This window comes from Akebia trifoliata, chromosome 10, assembly GCF_017979445.1.
Source record: "Akebia trifoliata isolate Shusen 1 chromosome 10, ASM1797944v1, whole genome shotgun sequence".
NCBI classification, from domain to species: domain Eukaryota; kingdom Viridiplantae; phylum Streptophyta; class Magnoliopsida; order Ranunculales; family Lardizabalaceae; genus Akebia; species Akebia trifoliata.
In genome coordinates this window covers 31,472,354-31,486,253 of record NC_141384.1, presented here as the reverse complement: position 1 = coordinate 31,486,253, position 13,900 = coordinate 31,472,354, and the positions used below count along the sequence as shown (strand labels likewise).

Here is a 13,900-nt window from a genome sequence, read left to right as displayed (position 1 = left end):
TCAAAAACGACTATGCTCTGTGAAGAATCTGAATATAAGCTAGGCAATCTCAATTAAATTTGAATTTTCATGAATGTCTCTTGGTTACCTTTGATAATTAAACCGCTCCACCTTCCGATCCATGAGCAATGACTTGCTATATGGATTGAGTTATTCTTGGAATTGATCTGCAATATGGATAGTTTGCAAAAGCTGATTTGATTTCTCTAAACCTCCTTTCTTATATCTTCAATCTCTACTTTATGTTTTTATTTCAAATTACAAGTTAATTTCCATTTCATTTGTTTAACAAATCAATTTTGTTTTTAAGAAAAATCTGTTTTCTAATTCTGTTTTTGTTTCTAACCGAATGAATCTTTGAATTTTCATTGTCCCTGTGGAACGAATTCAACTTGCCCAAAGTCTTAATTCACATCTTAATCTCTGCATTTATTTAGCAAAATCTACAACCGATCAACTCCAAGTACCACTTACTCTGCTAGGATGCGTGTCCAATATTCTAGATAACATACCATTATTACTCTCTACATCCTTCATACTAGAATCCATTTAGTCATATATTTATATATGTGTGTGTGTGTGTGTGACTAAAAATAGATAAGAGCCTAACTAACTTTTCACTCATGATATTTTCATTTGTGGTAGCTCCAAAATATTAGTGATTAACTTTTAGTAGCACCTACGTGCTTTTGATCAACATACCACTTATTTTTTGGGGTTGCCACGAGTGGTATGTTCAATTTCAACTATTATCTCTTTTGGTGATATGCTATGATCAGAAGAGATAAGTAGTTGTACTAATTTGTTTGATTCTTTGTACAAATGGAGTCATTTAGACGAGTATAAATTTTTTAATATCCCTCTTCTTCTTTTTTAATGTAATCAACTTTCTTGCATTAAAATAAAATAAAAAAAATGCCAACCGAGTTTTTGGGAGTCGACTACATATTCTCCCATGAGTGATCTCAATAAAGTGTCTGATAAAACGGGCGACCCATTCTATTTCACGTCCTACAACTACACAAAAATATGGGTAAATTCGATGTGACTCCTTTAAACAATAGGTGAAAAAAGGGGTTAAATTCGACGGATCTTGACATCAAATTTGCTCGAGCGCACGTGAACCACAATACTTTAGAAAAAAATGCAGCAGCCAATTCTTCTCATTCCAAAACTTCTTCGTGTACATTTGACATGAATGCCAAACTGAATTGCCTATTATCATACAAAGGTGAGGTTTATTCACTAATTAATTTATTAGTTTATTTCCATTTGTGCCCCCAGTATTTAGGAATTTTTGTCCAAACCAAACAACACTGACTTTAATAATCCGGTCTCCCACAAATATTGAGATGACTCAGAAAAGGTGTATAAGAGAGGAAAATGATGGACTGCCTATGTTGGACACTGAGTTGGACTATTGAGCCGTTGATTTTCAATTTATATATTGAAGAAAACAAATCTATGGTTATTTGTGCACTCCCATCACTACATGAAAACTGGAAAATTCGACATAAAAATTTGACAAGCCAAGGCCCACAAATTTTAAAAACTGAATTTGACGGTTTAAGACCTATGAAATTCTTAATGTTCTCAGATTTGACGGCTTAAAGCTGTTAAATTTCTCTCATCGTTCATTAATTTAACAGTTTCGACCTGTCAAAAAAAAAAAATTTTGACAATGAAAAATTTAACGCCAATTTGACCTCTTGATCCGTCGAATTTTTTGAAATTTGATGGCCCAAGACCATCAAATTTGGGCGTTTTTCACATTGTGCATGCCAAATCAGTGTTGAACGTAGTGTGCAATGTAGGCAATGTAGCACGATTCTATAAGAAAAGGTGTCGTAATAGAAGCTCTCCAAAAAATCTATGGTTCTCTCCTTTGCACGTTGCCACATCAAAAATTAAAGTGTTGTTCCATAGTGTCAAAAGGAGTACCTTCAACATTTTCCTAAGGAAAAATAATTAATTGGGTAAAGAGTCGTGACAATCTGACTTACCCATGTGGCATATTCAATCAACACCCCTGACGTGATAGGTTTGGGAATCGTAATTCTTCTTTCCTTTGATCTCCTCGAGATACAAAATTTAACCTTTTTATAGGGAAGTGCAGTTATGTATCCAAGGAGAGCAGACCTACATCCCAAATCTGTCACGTTAGGAGTGTTGATTGAGTATGTCAGGTGGGTAAGTCAAATTATCACGATTCTTGGGTAAAGTATACTCACCCTTTGTGATTGGTTTACAAAAGAAAATAATATATTTAAAAGGGTAAAATAATCTTTATAAATAAAAAATAAAAACCATTTTTTAACTATTTGGTTGATGACAAGTAGACAAAGGGGGGTACGTGAGCCCGGTAGATTACTATAGCTGAGGTAAGTGTAATTGTTGAAATATTATGGACTTGATATAAAATTATGCCAAATCATAATGGGTGAAAGTGCAATTTATTCTAATTATTTCTAATTGTGATAATCTGACTACCTATGTGGCAAACGCATCCAACTACACTGACTGAAATGACAAGTTCGGAGAATCATAGATCAAAGTTCCTTTAGATACACAGTTGTATTTTCTCATAAAATGTGTATATTGAGAGAACCGTATATCCCGAGATGCACAGGGCTCCAATTCTTGAATTTGTCACAGGTAATCAATTGAGTACATGGTTTTTAAACTCGATTTTGCGTCTCATCTCGTTCAGGCCTGATATCGAGTCATCTCGGATGAATTTTTCGATATGTTTAAGATGTTTCGTGAGACAACTTAAAAAAATGAATGTGAGTCCTAAAACTCAATTAAAAAATGACTTTGTGAATTGGTCTCGTTTAATTTTGTTACCGAGTTAATTCGGATGGTTCGTCTTGGTACCGGACGAATTTAAAAAGCATGATTGAGTATGCCATGTGAGGTAGTGAGATAATCACGATTCAATTATTTCTTAATTTGTAGATGCTCGATACACGGGGGTTTGTGCGATCGGTCCATCCTTGAAATGCTGAATTGATTTTATCAATTTAATACGTATTTGCTGCTAAGAAATTTATGTGGTAAGCTGAAGAACCAATGGCAAAACGCCATATTTATTAAAAAAATACAGGAATGATTAATTGGTTTATGAAATTTTCTCTGAAACCAACCTCAGCATTCTGCTTTTTATTGTTTTTTAATACACGTGGCGTTATATCATTGATTCATCTTAACAGCAAATTCGTACTTGTTTTTGTTTTGTGAGCAGAATCCTGGCGAAGTGGCAAGAGCCTCACAAGTCGAGAAATCTTTGGCTCGTAGGAAAATTAATCCTGGATTTCGCAGAATCCCGGATTGATTTTCCTGTGAGCAAAAGATTATTCGCAGAAGCCAAGAGGGCGAAGAAGGAGGGAGTGTCCAATGGTTAAGATTCAAAAAGTTGCTTCGAAAATCATCTCCAGATTCCAAAGCTAAGGTGTGTCATGTGTGTGTGTGCTTAATTTCTTTTTTCTCGTTAATCAGATTGCTTTGATTGTGAATTGTGATGACAAACTATTATCAAAATCAAACCTTTTATTAAAATTTTGCTAGTTCGATCAATTAAAAATATTAAAATCTTGATTAGTAATTTCATCTTTGAAGTTGGGTTTTCCTTGACATTTGTGGGTTCAAAATTTCAAAGATGATTGTGTGCAAATGTTCATTCAGAATTGAAACAATTGATGTTTGCTTTGCTTTAGCTCAAGTTATGATTCATGTCTTTAAAGAGCTGCCAAAGAAAACAAGTGTGTAACAAGGTTTTTTTTTTTTTTTTTTTTTTTTGTCCTGACTTCTAAGTGGGAATTTCTTTGTATCATATAATTGTGGATTGGTTCAGTTATAGTAACTCAGTTGATTGAATTATGAAAGTATGGTTGTGTTCGATGAAAAAATCAAACTGTGGCTTCTTTCTCAGTATAAGATCATTATTATTATTTTTCCTTAACCCGTGATGTGCCTATTTTGAAGATTCTTCTTGATCCTGCATTTAAATGTTTGATTATAATCTTTTGAATCACTTAAAAAAATTGGATTACCTTCTTTTCCAAGTACCATACTACCGCTTGTAGAGGCTCTTATAGCTATGTTTTTTAATCGAACCCTCATCTCCTTTAAAGTCGTCACGTTATCTCCCCACTCGCCTTCCTTTTCTTTCTGAAGCCTAAGGTCTGCTGCTTAGATTTCCTTGATTGTGGTCCTTGAATTTATTCTCTCATAGTCATAGAGTGTTAAAGATTTTCCATTTTTTGGTCCTCATATTTTATTGTCATTTTTTCACTTCTGAAGATGCAAAATCTTGTATGGAACTCTTAACCACTCAGACATTGAAGACACTCCGATGAAGCTTATTGATTTTGGTCTTTCTGACTTTATGAAACCAGCTAGGCATTGGTCTTTTTTGTTATTGAATATTTTGAAATAATGAAGCATTAATACTCCTAGTTGACCTTGTCACAATGCTCATGTATAGATGATGCCATCCCATAAGTTCTTGTACATATTTGGAAAATTTCCAAGAGAATTGCTTTCAATATGAAGATGCTGCTTGTTATGTTGGTGAAGTCTGTGATTGACATCAGAACAGGGGTACAAAGGAAAAAAAATTGTAAGCTCTTGTTTTGGTTTAGTTGATGTTGAGTGTCCCCAATTAAGCCCCGTGACTCTCTTATATTCATAGTCCCCCCTCTCCAACAGATCGGTCTTTTGGAGTAGTTGGTTGGTTAACATGGTATCAGGGCGCTAGGTTCGTATAGGACACAGGTTCAATTCTTTCCACCCTTATGGGTGAGGGAGAGTGTTGAGTGTATATTTTCTTCCACTCTCGGGTGTGTCATACACTGGTTAACTCCTGTGACCCTCTTATATTCATAGTTGTCTCGCTCTCCAATAAATTGGTCTGTTAACAGATGAAAAGACTGAACAATATTGGTGGCAGTGCATACTATGTTGCACCTGAAGTCCTCTTTATAACATAAAGTGTGGAAGCAGATATATGGAGTATTGATGTCATAGCTAGTATCTTGTTATGTGGAATCAGACATTTCAGGGCACAGACAGAATTGGGAATTTTTCATGCTGTGCTAAGAGCTGATCCTAACTTTGATGATTCACCTTGGCCTATGGTATTCTCAGAAGCCAGAGATTTTGTAAAGGGCTTTTGAACAAGGACAACAGAAAAAGAAAGAATGCTGCTCAAGCCCTGAATAAGTTATCAATTGTTCCACTGAATTCTTTCTAAATTTTCACCAGAAAATACAAAATCAACCAACTTGAATGTTATTTAGATGTGTAAAAACTGCTATTTGTGACATCAATGGAGCCTTATCCCAAAAATTTTGGGTCGGCATTTATGTAGTGCTTACATGTGGTAAGTAACGAACAATTACAATGAAATGTGTCCTGCTCCAATCCCTTGTGTTGTGAAACACCTTAGAATTCGATAGAAGTCCGTTCTCAACTTCAATGCGCAAGTATCAATCTTTAGTTTACTTACTACGCTTTTTTATCATACATTTTTGATAAAAACTGTGCATGCTCTCATGCAAAATGCAACTGATGCGACAAAGGAGTTGAGTGTTCTTGGCATTTTAAATGCAGTGAGGCGTCTGATTCTAAGTTAAAACCTTCCTTGACAGAAACAATGTCTCAATTGTGATCTCTATTTTACAAGCTAATATTGCATTTTTTCAGTTTAGGTGTTGTCGACTGCACATCTTTACATAGAATAATCCGAGATGTTGATTCTGCTGAGAGTTATCCTTATTGGTTGAATCCATGCATGGTAAGACGTGCTTTATGTCAGTCTAAGAACTAACATGTCAATACCTTGTTGTGGCATTACTTTCTTTCACAGAATCAATCAATGAGGGATGAAAGTAGAAATACTTCGTTTCCAGGGGACTCACTCATTTCATCCAGGAAAGTTTTGATACTTAAAACCTCATTGACGTTTGTTAATTATTTTAGAGTGCTTGTTAACTCAAATTTTACAAATCAATAGCCAAAAATTATTGTATACTTGGGGGCATGTTAGCTTATTTGTCGCTTGACTTGGAGCTTGATAATCTTGAGAAACAATTCGATATTATTATTATGATAATATCTGTAATACTATGTCTATTCAGTCAAGGGAATATTTTTTGGATAGATATCGGTCCACCATGTACCCATAAAAGACTCGGCAGCTACCGCGGCCCCTGCTTCTTCAGGTGGAACTCCAGGTTGAGGAGTTACTCGGAATGCTGCCAAGATATCAGTATCTTTGGTGATATAGTCAGGAGTATAATAAGTCAATTTGTAATCTTTAACACCAGCTTTGAATCCAACACTTGCTTTAGTCTCTGTTTGTGGTGACATAAGTCCCTCCTTACAACTCATGAATTAATAAGTCTCACAACGACAAGGTCTACTCGACATGGATTAGGCGTTAATGAAACCTTTCGCAGTAATCTTTCACAAAATTATCAACTAATATTATCAACTAATCAGAATGGTTTGTTATTAGACCATGGTATTTGATTCGCCAAATACATCATTATTGTATACTCTTTCATATGTATGTCGCAACCTTAATAGGAAAAAGGAGTACAAGATGGCCTCCACAATACAAGGAAGAGAAAAGGTAACTACCCTAGATCCTTAGCGACTCCCACCTAAACAAAAAACCTTCAAAGAAAATTCTTCTAAATTTCTCGAAAAATATATCACCAAAAATACAAGAAAACCAGTATGCTAATGATGACTTCCTGCCTGGGGTGCAGTGCTCGTTTCCTTCAAAAGTTTCACTTCTTCCAGACTCCCCAACAAACAACGAATGGGGCCAAACTCCAAAAAATCCTTTCCCTACTTAAAAAGGCCCAAGAATCCCACCAAAAAAGCTAATGAGGAGGGAAACACCCAACATAATGGAAGAGAGGCATTGAGTCCAAATCTTCCTAATGGAGTTAACAGTTAATGAGAAGGTGTCTGGCAGCTCTCCACTAGCAAAACAAAGGGAACACTGATTCAAAGAAAAAATACAAAGCAAGGATGTTTGTCATCGTTAGAAATCTGTTCAACTCAGTAAACCAAATAAAAAAATCAACTTTCAATTGATACCACTTGAAATCAGGAGAAGAAGAGGAATAGGCACACACAAGGGAAACTTGTAAATGTTTTAGTTATGCATTTGAGGTGTAATGGAAGGGAAGACTGGTTCATGGTTTTTGAGGAATCTGAGCTCGATTTTTGTGTTATTCTGATCCTTGATATGTTTAGGGCTTTGGTCCATCAGGCAAACTGATCTATACAATGTGATCCACTTAAGCATTTGAGGTGGAATGAAAGGGGGAGACTAGTACATGATTTTTTAGGAATCTGAATTCGATTTTTTGTGTGATTTTGATCCTTGATTTGATATTTTGGTGTTTATTAGGTGGAGGTTCATATGTTCTTGAATTCGGTCGTGAATTTGATTTCTTTTACATTTTTTATTTTTTTTGATACATGGTTTTAAAGTTATTTCTATTAGGAATTTTTGCATGTCCAATTGTACCATCTCTATTAAAAAGCTTGTCATTTAAATAAATAAAAAAAATGAATGGTTGTGAAAGTTAATCTTATTCATGTATTTCATATATGAGACCTGAATTAACTTTAACTATTCTTACATGGTATTGTTTCTGCTCTTATTTTTTCTCAAAAATAGGATCCTTAAATATCGAATCCAAACTAGGGCCACACTATTCCCGAACTTTTTTTTTTTTTTGCTATTCTCTATGGAGTTGATAAATGGGCTTTGTGATTTTTTATATTTAGATGGAACTGCTCTCTTCCAAGAAAATGGATTTTGAAGAGTTTTGTGCTGTTGTAATCGGCGCATATCAGCTAGAGGATCTTGAACAGTCGCAAAAGATAGTCAATATGGCTTTTGGTTACTTTGAATCCAAGGGGAACCGAGTCATCGTAGTCAAGGTATTGGCATGGGTACATACCAATGATCACTCGGAATTTTAATTTTATTTGTACCTAAAACACTGAATAAAGCACTGGTTGGTGTAGGAAATGAACCAGAACCCAAGTACAGGGCTAGCTGAGATCGTTAGGGTGACTGGGTTTGCTCCCCAGGTCACACCTTTGAGTCTCTATATTCCACTCCACTAAAGTGGTATATTTAATGGATGTACACGTGCAGGTGGATGGTATGTGCGGCCTGCCAAAGAAAAGGAAAAAAAAAAAAAAAAAAACTTTGTTTCTTGAGGTATACCAAATTTTTTTTACATGGTGTGACATTACATAGCTCTAAAACAGGACATCAATAGTTTGTGCCACCAAGTCCTTGTAAACAAAAACCTTCTATAATACATACAAAAGAGTTTCAACAACAAAGAACTGGTACAACTGATCAAGCTTATTAGATTTGATCTGATCGAGTTTTACTGAATTGTTAGCTTTCAAGAAATGGGTCACATACTCATCCAGGTTTGAATTGCAACCCATTATGCAAAGAAACGCCTTTTTGACAATGGAAACTCTGAATTTTACACAAAAATTGGAAGATGGGGTTGAGCAGGATCCAATTCCTTGAAGCTCTACTTCCAAACAAAATGCTTAAATGCGTGCTTGATTTAATGAATCTTTGTTTATCAAAAAAAAAAAAAAAATTGCTTAAATGCGCCGGTTAATTAGTTTAGGTCTACCGGTCCAGGTATAACTTCACATAGAAACAGCTGGGTATCACATAGTACTACAATCAAGGAAGGTGGATTGATAGATCCAGAACTATTAATTAATATGGTTGGTGCTTCATCTGCACTATGAAGGAAGGTCTTTATCATTCCTGATGTAAGTAGGTGATTTGTATATTTGAAATAGAAAAGAGATGAATAGTACTTGGGTATGATAATAAGGCATGAATTATTCTCCGACGAAAAAGTCGAGACTTAGTCCTAGCCCAACCATTGAAACATTCATCTTGAGCAATTCTCGAATAAAAAACCGAGGGAAAAGTGAAGGAACGTTGGTTTGAATTAACAACATACACCACCAACACATCATAACTTTCTCCCAACCATACTCGAGATTCAATTGTGACCCATTTTATATCTATATATATTTTCTTATTATCTTAGGGTAGGTTGGATTAGGTTAACATTAACTTTCTAAGTTATCTAAACTTAGATGGTTTGAAGAGAAGTCACCGCGGTGTGGACCTTTTAATGATCAGCAAAGCCAGTTGTTAGAAGATTCGTTCAAGGTTTCCAGGACATATGGTGGCACATATATTCCATCGCCCGTGATATATATAAGTTTGGCATAATCTTAACAATTGATGTGAAGTATTGACAACTAAGAGTTGATAAAAGTAGTCAAATATTGGAGATTTCCAGGGTTCAGCACAAAGTAACCAAACACCTGGATGGTCCAGATTTATGAGCACTAGGTGAGTTTTCAAGATTGTGGAATTAGAATAAGAGGAGCCCACATAATCACTATGGAGAGTTTTCAAGGGAGTCGTGATAACCTGACTACCCCACGTGGCACATTGAATCGACTCTCCTGACCTGACAAGTTCAGAAACTGTAGATCTAGATGACTCGGGATAATGGTTCCTTGAGATACACTTTTTACGGGAAAGTGCAATTTTGTATCTCAAGACATACAAATCTACAGTTTTCGAATTTGTCACTTGTCACGTTAGAAGAGTCAATTGAGTGTGCCATGTGGGGTATTGAGATTATCATAATTCTTTTCAAGGTTTATAGACATAGGATCTGAACCATGAATCACTCAAATATTAATGATCATTTTCTCCAAATTTCTTCATAAGGTACCTACCATAACTATTCTAATACGCAAGATAAGACATTTAATATTTTATAAATCTCTTTAATCCCGTCTTTGATCAGTATCCCAACAACAACAAAAAAAAGTATCTTATCGCTTTCACATTAATTATAATTTTACAACTAATAATCCTGACTTTTGGGGTATAATTGATCATGTGATGTACATATCCCACATTACGTGAAAACTAGAAAATTCGATAGAAAAAATTGATAAGCCAAAGCTTACGAATTTTAGAAACTGAATTTTGACTGTTTAGGACTGTCGAAATTCTTGATGTTCCCATATTTGACGGCTTAGAGCTGTTGAATTTCTCCCATCCTTCATTAATTTGACAAATTCGATCCGTTGAAAAAAAAAAATTGACAACGAAAAATTCGACGCCAATTCGACCCCTTGGACCATCGAATTTTATGAAATTTGACGACCTAGGACCGTCAAATTTGGGCTTTTTTCACATTGTGCCATACACCATCTCAAAATGGAAAAAACTTTCAACATCCACGTCACATTTGGCCCTCCAAGTTCCTTTTATTTATTTTTGCGAGGCCTTCAACCAAAAGGAATAGATTGTGAAGTAGTCTTTAGATAATCAAATAATGCAATCTCCTCATCTTCTTCTTCTTTTTTTCGATTATTTTTTAAAGACCATGCCTTATATTAAGGGTGCGATGCACATCTCGCGTCCTTGGATACGATCAAGGTAAATCAAATAGAAACATTTTATTGCCATGCCAACTTTTACTAATGGCACCCCAAGATGTGTGTTAATTCCATACACATTTCTCAAAACGTGCACAACTTATGACAAAATTCTGATTTGGTACACTGCTTACTTTAATTCTGATAACATGTTTTTTCAATGAATTCATCACTTTTATAATCAACGAATTCATTGATCAATCACCAACAAGATCATTGATATGAAAAATGTAGACACCCGAATTTGAGCGGGTCCTCGACGCAAAATACCCTAAAGATCGTAAAAATTGGAATGGGCTCCGAAGCCCAAACCTATGAAAATCCAATGCATTTTCCATTAATAAATGTCCAAGGCTACTCACGTGGCCCGTGGGCCCAAACACTTCACCACCCTCATCCTTAAATTCAACCCAATATAAGCCCAAACTCATCTTTATTCTACACTTCCCAACCCAACCTAAATCCATCACCTAAGCCCATTGATCCCTACCCTAATCCAAATCAACTCAACTCAATACTATTCTACCCAAGCCCAATCATTCTTATTAAACCCAAGTCTATTACCATGCCATTCCCTATCCAAGCCCACACCCAAACCCAACCTAAACTAAGCCCATCACATAAAATCCAAATTACTTTCCTAAACCCAATCCAACATAAACCCAACCCAACCTAAGCCCAATTCACTACCCAAAGCCAATCTAATCCATCATCCACATCAAACCAATCATCAAGTCAACACCTAAAGATGACACATGTCATCATCCCCTTCCACCTCCCTCATCTAATCACCTATCTTCATCACATTTTTCTAAAAAAATCAACCAACTCCATCACTTCCCTCCAAAAATCAACTCAACCCATAACCCTACCCTAACCTAACCTATTCCCCATCCTCTATCATCATCAACCACCAACATCACAACCCATACCCTACATACCCTAACCTATTCCCCATTTCCTAACACCATCAACCACCCACATCACAACTCATATCTCCCACACCTCAATCCATCACTTTCCTTTAAAACACTCCCACAAAATCACCTCAACCCATACCTCCCACCATCACCTCCATACCCTTCTCTCTAATCAACCAACCACCATCACCAATCAACTAATCTCTTCATCTCTCAATTTACCACATGTCATCATCCCTTCAATTCTCCCAAAATCCAACCAATCAACCTTTTACACCACCCATCCCCCCAAATCAAACACCTTACCTCTTCAACCATCTCAACACTCATTCTCCAAACAACTCCCTTACACCCCCATTCCTCTCATCAATCATCACTCATCTCACCTAACCAAACACTCTACCCAAATGGATTTGGGTAAGATCCAAACCATTTGGGTTAAAACACAACCCATTTCCCTTATTACAAAATTACCCTCATTTCCATCTCAAATTTCACACTCTTTTTCTCTAAAACCCATGCCATTATCCACCATTCTCATCATTCACCCCATTATACCCTTAAGATACCCCAACCTCTATAAAAACCCCTCCATTCTCCCCTCACAACACGTAATGAAAAATTAATAAACACACCTCTAAAAAATCACAACTCACCTCAACTCTCTACTCCTACTCTACTCCCTAACCACTATCAACTCTTAACTCATCTCAACCTTCAATCCTCAACTTCAATCTTCTATATCCTCAAGCAAGTCAAGATCAACTCAAAAGGGGTACATCCTTGAAGATCAAGATTGGGACAAGGTGGGTTTGAACAAAAGGCACAGCCCCCAACTTCCCTCTTCTACTCTCCCTTTCTCTACACATGTACACACACCACTATGGTCTAAATCACAAAAGGGCTCCTTCTTCATAAGGGTGCCCTCAATGATTTGAACCGATATCGAAAGCCCCTCACACTCGAGGGCACATATCAAATTGTTTTTTGATTTCATTTTCTTCTTTATTTTAAAAAATCGAATCCGAGATTATCACATTACGTGGATGGAGTAGGGTGCCTAAAACCTACCTTACTCCATAAATGGACCCCCTTACCTTGAATCAAAGGTTGGACCACGTGCATTATCCTACGAGAGTCATCACATAAAAAATGATATAATTTTCAAAAAATGAGACATCGGGTGACCATTCACACCCTTTTACCAATTTGAATGGTGGCGACTTCAAAATACCCCAAAGTAGAGGGATGTTTCAAAAATGTTGAAAATCCCGTGTCCACAAAAAAATTACTTATTTTTTATTAGTGAATTCATTGATTATAAAAGTGAAGAATTCATTGGAAAAACATGTTTTGTGAATTAAAATGAACAATGTACCAGACTTAGAATTTTGTTATATTCAATGCACAAAATGGAGATTCATCCCTAATTGTATGGTGATTTACATATGAATTGAGATGTTGTTAGCAAAATTTGGTGTGGCAATAAAAATTTTCTTAAAATTTTATAAGCATTTCTACTTCTTTCCGACGAAAAAAAAATGGATGAAGGAAAACGGTCGCATTGTTTTATATCTTTAAAAAGATTCTACATGATTTTTATATGACTTGGGATATTGTTAGCAAAATTTGGTGTGGCGATAGAATATTTTTACTTTTTTACAATAATAATAATAAAAATAAAAAATGGAGGAAGGAAACGGTCACATTGTTTTATATCTTTAAAAAGATTCTACATGATTTTTATATGACTTGGGATATTGTTAGCAAAATTTGGTGTGGCGATAGAATATTTCTACTTTTTTACAATAATAATAATAATAATAAAAAATGGAGGAAGGAAACGGTCACATTGTTTTATATCTTTAAAAAGATTCTACATGATTTTTATATGTAGTTGACAATATCCTAATGATACTCTAGGGAATTTTCTAAGTCCAGTTTACTTGGAATAACTTGCAATATATTTTTATTTTTTTTGGAGTCTTGCTGGGAAGACATTTTTAGGAGTGAGAAATATGACATTTTGGCGTGATGGCAAATATAACCGTAAATGATTTTTTTTGAGATATGAGTAAAAAGCATCTATGATTAAAGTGCTCGCCATCTTATCAAAATGTCATTTTTATCACTTCAAAGATGCCACTCCAGCATTAGTATTTTTTTTTTTTTCTTTTATTTTAATTTAAAATTTTTTTTTTTTTTTTTAAAGGAAAGATGTTGTCATCCCACCTTCTTTGGAAGTAGGATTAATCCCCGTGCTTCCATACGAATAGATGAATCGAATAAAGTGATGGACTTTGGGAGTCTCCACCTCGCAACTGGAAAACACACTTAACTTTGGGAATTTTCTTGTCGGTAAGATACCAATTGGGTTAACAAAGGCCATACATTTATACCAAGGGTATACTTGGATTTGTCATAAGAGCCACTTCTTT

The 13,900-nt window shown here is 35.5% G+C and overlaps 1 long non-coding RNA gene across 2 annotated transcripts; it reads left to right on the top strand.

Moving 5' to 3' along the window:
* The first annotated feature begins 3,039 nt into the window (after window positions 1-3,039).
* LOC147393906 (uncharacterized) lies at window positions 3,040-8,248 on the top strand. 2 transcript variants are annotated; one of them, XR_015182344.1, is made up of 3 exons: window positions 3,040-3,056; window positions 3,245-3,451; window positions 7,813-8,248. It is a non-coding gene; the product is annotated as an uncharacterized LOC147393906 (long non-coding RNA). The 2 variants fall into 2 exon arrangements; XR_015182343.1 differs by lacking the exon at window positions 3,040-3,056 and having other exon boundaries at window positions 3,070-3,451.
* The last annotated feature ends 5,652 nt before the right edge of the window (window positions 8,249-13,900 follow it).